Raw genomic sequence first — 7789 nt, 5'->3', positions numbered from 1 at the left:
ATGTGAGACAGAGAGTAGAAAGGGGATTGAACTCCTGTGATAACTAACCCACTCCTGAGATAATAGCATTAATCCATTCATTAAGGTGAAAATCATCTCTTAAAGGTCCCATCTCTTAATACTGTCACAATGGTGATGAAATTTCAGTGTGAGTTTTCGTGAGGACATTCAGACCATAGCACCCAGGGTCAGCAAACTACTGCATGTAGGCCAAACCTAGTTCGTTGCCTGTTTTTATAAATAAAGTTTTATTGGAACACAGCCATTCTCATTCATTAATGTTTTGTCTGTGGCAGGTCTTGTACTACAATGGCATAACTGAGTAGTTGTAACAGACTATTTGGCCTACAAAGCCCAAAAATTTACTATCTGGCCTTTAGAAAAAGATTGCTGACCTCTAACTTAGACCAATCCTGTTTTTTATAAATGAAGAAACTGAAACCCAGAGAGATTAGGTAACTTTCCAGTAATGTAGCTAGTAGTAGTAATTCAATTCTTATGATGCCTAATTCACTGTCATTTCTGCTATACCATGCTACCACTTTTTAAGTTCTACAAAATCAACAACTATACTATATGATCATTATACAGGACTTTAAAGTACTGTAAAATGCATATGATGTTTAAGAATATTTAACATAGTTAAAACAGATATTCCAGGGCCGAGTCCATGGTGCACTCGGGAGAGTGCAGCGCTGGGAGCGCAGCAGCGCTCCCGCCGCATTGTGACCATTTTAAAGTGTATAATTCAGTGGCATTAAGTACATTCACAGTGTTGTGCAAGCATTAACACTATTTAGTTCCAGAATTTTTCATGAGAAAAGAGAAACAATTTTCGCAAAGAGAAACACCATGTCAGTTAAGTGGTCACTTCCCATTTCTCCTTCTTCCTATCCTCTGGCATCCATGCTTCTGCTGTGTCTCTATGGCCTTGCCTATACTGGATATTTCATACAATTGAAATTATGCAATATGTAATCTTTTGTGCCTAGCTTAATTAGCATAAGACACATGTATTTATTAGTGTATTTATTAGCATAAAAACCCTTAGCATAATTTTTTGAGGTTCATCCACATTGTAACATATATCAGAACTTTATTTCTTTGTATGGCTGGATAATATTCTATTGTGTGGATATACCACATTTTGTTTTCTGTTCATTAGTTGATGGATGGTGGATTCTAATTGCAACCCTGAAATTCACCCAGTGTGGCCCACTTCGAACTTACGTTTCCTTATTTCCTTTACAGATTTCTCTGTAATAAATAGAGGCTTTTGAGGCCGGCCCGTGGCTCACTCGGTAGAGTGCAGTGCTGATAACACCAAGGCCACGGGTTCGGATCCTATATAGGGATGGCCGGTTTGCTCACTGGCTGGGCGTGGTGCTGACAACACCAAGCCAAGGGTTGAGATCCCCTTACTGGTCATCTTTTAAAAAAAATTAAAAAATAAAAAAATAAAAAATAAATAGAGGCTTTTGGAATCATTTCATTACTTGATCACAAAACAGCAATTGTATTGTTCTGTAGTTGGAAATTTATCACATATACATAGTTTTAAAATAGGGATCATACAGTTTGTATCCAGTTTTTTTCTACTTACCATTACATTATGTTGGAGGTTTTTAAGCAGTGAGGTGATGTGATCAGGTTTGAATTTGGGAGTGATAACAAGCAGCAGTAAGAAGAATGTATGGGTAGACAAGAGGCTGTTAGGAGGCTGTAATAATAGCTATGAGATGATAGGAGCTGTGACTACAGTGGTGTGATTGGACAAGCAAGGCCAGCAATAATGAGAGAAATAGAGGAAATAGAATGTATGAATGAGACTTGACTCCCAGTCTAGATGGCAGAATAGATGGTCCCCAGTGTCACTCTCTTCCCCAAATCAACCAATTTACAATTATAAAAAAGCAATGACAGCCAAGCTGGGGCTGCTAGAGCTCAGGGGAAGAGGAGGAGAGACCTACGGAGTGCATGAAGGCAGGAGAAGCCACGATGAGAGAAAGAAAAAACTGCTCTGTTTTGAGCCCCAGCTGCTTCCAGGCTGGAGCTGCTGAGTGCAAGGAGCAAGAGCTGGCAAAAGCCACACCTGTACCCTTTGGATGAAGTTGCTTGGAGGTGGCAAGTGAGAAGAGGGCCTTGGTGGCCCCCAGACCAGCAAGGCCACTAGTAGGGTTCCCATGCACCCATATGGGAGCGAGGAGCCACAACAACTGAAAAAAAGGAGCCACTTAGAGGCTGGTGAGTCATCACAAGGGACTGGAGCATGGCCTGTCCCATGGGAAGTGTTTGGAGCACAGGCAGTGGGGGAGACGGGCCCACGGTGGGAACACTGGGGTATAGCAAGGACAGCTGATCTGCACCCCAATCAGCATAGGACCACTCAGAGGAGACTGGTCAGGAATATAGAACTGCATGGGGTGCAGTTTGATGAAAAACTCAGGTCCAGAGCACAGTTTCTACACAGCCCAGGTGCACTGGGTCTCTGGAGAGCTGGAAGTACCTATAAAGTCAACCATTAAAACCTGAGCTGCACAAAAAGCCTTCCCTAGGGAAAGAGCAGCAAAGCAGCAATTTAGCTCAGCCACAGAGCTCAAGTACTGGTTCCCACAAGAAGTTCCCCCATTTTAGAAGTAAGCAAAAGACAACAAATTAGTTCCCATGCAGAGTTTAAGTGGTGGGAACAGCAAATAATCCAACAGAACTGAAAGAAAAAACAAAGTACCCACAACCAGAGATAAAGTTTGATATTAACTAATAAAGGTCTCATTTCACCAAAGAACACTTATAATACCTAGAAGGACTGGAAGTCCCCTGGGCTACCAAGCCAGAAAGGGGGGAGGGCCAGGGGCCTCAGCCATACCCCCACCCCACCCCCACAACCAGTCCCAAGGGTGGGGACTGAGGGCCACAGCCACACACCCCCCACACATACAACTAGCCCAGCGATGACCACCAAGCCGCAGCAAGAAGGCCCCCAGGTTCCCAAGCTGGGGTGATGGGGGGGCGAGGGCTTTTGCCACCACCACCCCTGATATTTGCACCCAGCCTAGCAATGACAAAGCCATCAGTTGGTTTCTGTGCAAATGAGGGGGCTGCCACAGGCCTCAATCCTGCCCCTAATCCTTCTTCCTCCTTCCATCCCATTTCCTTCCCCTTTTCCCTCCCAGCTGCTCTGCAACAACATTATAGATTGTAAAATATTAATAATGTTAATTTTAAAAAAATTATGTGTGAGACTTGGTTATAGTTGGATAGAGTGGGAACTTTGAGTGCATGTGAGCTGAGATACCACATTCAGTAGGGAGTCTTCTTGACCACTCAGGCTAGTTTAGTTTCTCTTCTAATATCTTGTGTATCTCTCTATTTTTGTCTTTACCACATTATTATTATTACCTGTTTGTGTCCCATCTAGATGATTCAAGCTCCTTAATGGTAAGGATTATTATTATTATGTCATGTCTTAATTGTCCTTTTTTTTTCTTATTTTACATATAGTTTTTTAAAAATAAGATTATTTTTGTGCATTCATTTTTAAAAAAGAAAATATAAGAGATAGATTGGATAAGGTATTCCTAAAATTTCTTCTCATTTAGAGCCAGTCTCCTTTGAAGCAGTTTTTTTTTTTTTTTCCTTTTTTTGTCATGACCGGCAACGGATTGCAACCCTCAGTGTTGCGTCCGTACCAGACCGGGACCAGCAACGGGATCACAACCCTCGGTGTTGCGCCCGCACCTCGCTCAGCCAGTGAGCGGCCGGTCTGTATGTGGGATCCGAACCCTCGGTGGGAGCGTCACCGCACTCCCAAGCAGCACACTGTAGCAGTGCGCCACCAGGCCGGCCCAGAAGCAGTTTTTATCTCAGAGTTGTTTTTCCATATAATATAATCTAGTCCATTTAGAGGATTGATGATACAGCCTTTCTTAAATGTGCTCTATCATCTTCTGAGTGATTTTCTCATAAGCCACCAATACCATTCTTCAAATTTTGATGCAGGTGCTTTTTTGCTTAGTGTGTGATACACATTTCTTTTGTGTGTATCTTAGTAGGAAAGTATAACTCAACCTTATCTATGGTGGGTATCTGCCTCTTTTGGGGCCCATAAAGTAGTGTTTCTCAGACTCTTTGTGGTAAAAGTTTGTGGACCAGTGCTTTCGTAAAATATATCAAAAATGAATTACTAGAGAAATGAAATGAAAAAAAGGACATATACAATACAAACCTCAATTTATTATTATTAGAGTCAACAGACATAAAATTAGTCTGTCAATTAATACTTTGCCATTAAAATTTCTAAACACTTCAGTACTTTATTGCAGACCTGTAAAAAAAACCAGGTAGTGGGGGCTGGCCCATAGCTCACTCGGGAGAGTGTGGTGCTGATAACACCAAGGCCACGGGTTCAGATCCCATATAGGGATGGCCGGTTTGCTCACTTTGGAGAGCATGGTGCTAACAACACCAGTCAAGCGTTAACATCCCCTTACCAGACATCTTTTTAAAAAAAACCAGTTTGTGGACCAGACCCCACTCTGAATAGCAGTGCTATAAATAAAGCACTTGTTGTTGCTTTTCATACTCATTTTTGAATCCCCAGAACCTGCAATATATCATGGGATGACTGAATGAATGATTGATAGAATGGGTTTAAGACAAATGGTGTTTTCCTCTTAACACTGACAGTATTTCTATTCTTTATGGTAGTTTCTTGAAATGGGGTTATAAAACCATATAACTAGTATGTATCCTTAGTGTATATGTTTGTGTAAGTATACAAACTTTGAATTCAGTTTATGTACATACCTTGTGAAAATAAGAAGTTTCCAGACTTCTAGGAAAAGTCTTTCATAGCCATGGTAACAATTAGTTACTGAAACCAGTTTTAAACTTGCTTATTCAATAAACGACAGTTCTTTAGAACTGGTTTTAAACCAGTGTAATCGACCAACAACAGAAACAGGGATTTAGGGAACAGAATTTTGCAGCCCAACCAGTCAGTGATGACCCTTCCCGTAACCATATTTATAAGCCTCTGAAAGTCCACTATTCCCTGAACTCCACACTTCTCCCCTGGAAGCCCTATATAAGATCAGCCATGTGCTCTACTCAAAGGGACTGTGCCTGACCAACTTAGCTATCCCTTCAATAAGTAACAAACTCAGCTTTGTGTTTTTTGTTTTGTTTTAGATGTCAGTGGAAAATATCCCATCCTTTGACACTTGGCAACAAATGACTGATAAATTTATTATCTGGTGGGCTTTATATTCAAATAATTATCTTTTGTTATCTTAAATACAACCCTGTGACCTCTATGACATTCTCAATTAAAAGTATGAGTAATATAGGCCCCTCTGAAGAGAAGGCTCACACATGTAGTTCACATATTTAGGTAAAATTCAAGTCCTTTCTTTTAACTACATTTCGCTAAACTTTCAGACCATTATGACTAATAAATTAAATTGTCCAGTTCAAACAAGGAAAAGATTACTTTGAAGTGATGATGTGTGCCTTCTTAATAAAACAGACCCCAAATAGATACATACTTATAAAGTATTCAGTACAGCAGAAATGTTGTTTATAGTCTCTGGAAATGGTTTAGTATTTAACAAGCCAACTTTGATAACAGTAGTATCTAATCATACTAAGAAAAACTTTAAAAAAATTTTTTTTTCTTTTAAACATATCCGATTTGTCTGGAAGAAAAACTTAAGTCACAGTAGTAAATTATCCAGTTTGTTAAAGCAGCAGATACTCCTCTAATTATTGACACAATATGTTTTCTTTTGGACTGTTTGATTCAAAATTTAAGATCTCTATTTTTTACTTTTTGTAAATAAAAAGGAAATCATGAATATAGCCTATTTTTTTCTGACTTAAAAGTAAAAAGGGGAATTTTCTTTTTACCATTACACAATGTAAACATTTTTTGTGGCCCTTCACCAATTTCTCCTTAACCCCCCTTCCTCTCTCCTTTTCTCACCTCTGGTGGCTTCAGTTCTGTTCTTGCCTTTTGACAGTTCAAGAATTACTGTAATTGTTGTATCTTCCTTTCTTTCTTTTTTTTTTTTTCCAGCTCCCTCTTATGAACTGAGGAGATGCAGTATTCCTCTTTCTGTACCTGGCTTATTTCACTTAGAGAGGTATGAACTCAGGTATATTTCTTTTACATTTTGGATTATAACTCAGCATCACTTTATCTTGTTGCTGAAGGCATGTACATTATGCTTTAAAATCGGGTGTAGTGATTCTTCAAACCTTATTCTCTTTCAAAATTGTTGTTTTATGTGTTTTGGTTCTTTTGCCTTTCCATACAAATTTTAGGCTTAGCTTGTCTATATCTATAAAAAATTTTGCTGTGATTTTCACTGGAATTGCTTTAAATGTGAACATCAATTTTCAGAGAATCATCATGTTTACTATATCGAGTCTTCCAGCCCATGAACATGTGTCTCTCCATTATTTAGGTTTTCTTTGATTTCTTTCATCAATGTTTTTCAGCGTACAGATGTGTACATGTTTTGTTAGATTGATACCTGAATATTCTGTTCTCTTGGGCCATTGTAAATGGTATTGTTTTTTAAAATTACAATTTCCAACTGTGCATTTCTAGTATATAGAAATACAATTGATTTTTGTATGTTCACCTTGTATTTTGTGACCTTGCTAAACTTATTTATTAGTTCTAGGCATTCCTTGGGAGTGTTTTACATAGACAGTCATGTCTGCTAATAGGGACAGTTTTTTTTTTTTTAGTAGTTTTATGGTTTCAAGGCTTGCGTTTAGGTCTTTAATTCATTTTGAGTTAATTTTTGTATGTGGTGTAAAGTAAGAATTCAACTTCATTCTTTTGCATGTGCTATCCTGTTATATATAGTTTCTTTTTATCACTGGTAATTTTTTTGCTGTGAAGTCTGTGGTGTTTGATAATATAGCCATTTCAGGTTTTTTTGTTTTTGAATACTATTAGCATGGTATATCTTTTTTCTCCCCTTTTACTTTTTTTTTATTATTTTTTAATCTACCTGTTTACTCTAACCTATTTGTGTCTTTATACTTAAAGTGGTTTTTTTCTTATATGCAACTTATAGTTGGCTTTTGTTTTTTTTTAAATCCAATCAGTCTTTTTTTTTTTTTAAGTCTTTTTTTAGCCTTTTTTTGAGGTAATTGTAGATCCACTTGCAGTTGTAGGAAATAATAGCTCTTGTGTACCCTTCACCCAGTTTCCCTCAATGGTAATATCTTGTATAACTTTAGTACTGGGAAACTGACATTGATACATTACTTCCCCCCCCCCCTTTTACAAACTGACAGTTTAGTGAATCATAGGATCTTTGAATTGGGAGTGACCTTCAATTGACATTGATACATTACATCTACCTTGTTCAGATTTTACCTTTTTTAAGTGCACTCTTTTGTGAGTGTATGTATATACCATCAGGTGTAGATTCATGAGACCACTACCATAGTCAAGACATAGTACAGTTATATCACAAGTATCTTTTTTTTATTTTTTCCTTTTTGTCTTTTTTCATGTCCAGCAACGGACCGCAACCCTCAGTGTCGCGCCCGTACCAGACCAGGACCGGCAACGGGATCGCAACCCTCGGTGCTGCGCCCGCACCTCGCTCCACCAGCGAGCGGGAACCGGTCTGTATGTGGGATCCGAACCCTCGGCGGGAGCGCCGCCGTGCTCCCAAGCGGCGCACTGTAGCAGTGCGCCACTGGGCCGGCCCTGTAGTTCCCTACTTCTTTTTTTTTTTTTTATTTTTTCTTTTTTTTTTTTTTA

This window comes from Galeopterus variegatus, unplaced genomic scaffold (genome assembly GCF_000696425.1).
Source record: "Galeopterus variegatus unplaced genomic scaffold, G_variegatus-3.0.2 Scaffold6105, whole genome shotgun sequence".
NCBI classification, from domain to species: Eukaryota; Metazoa; Chordata; class Mammalia; order Dermoptera; family Cynocephalidae; genus Galeopterus; species Galeopterus variegatus.
The sequence above is the reverse complement of the archived record's forward strand: the minus strand, read 5'-3'. Positions refer to the sequence as shown.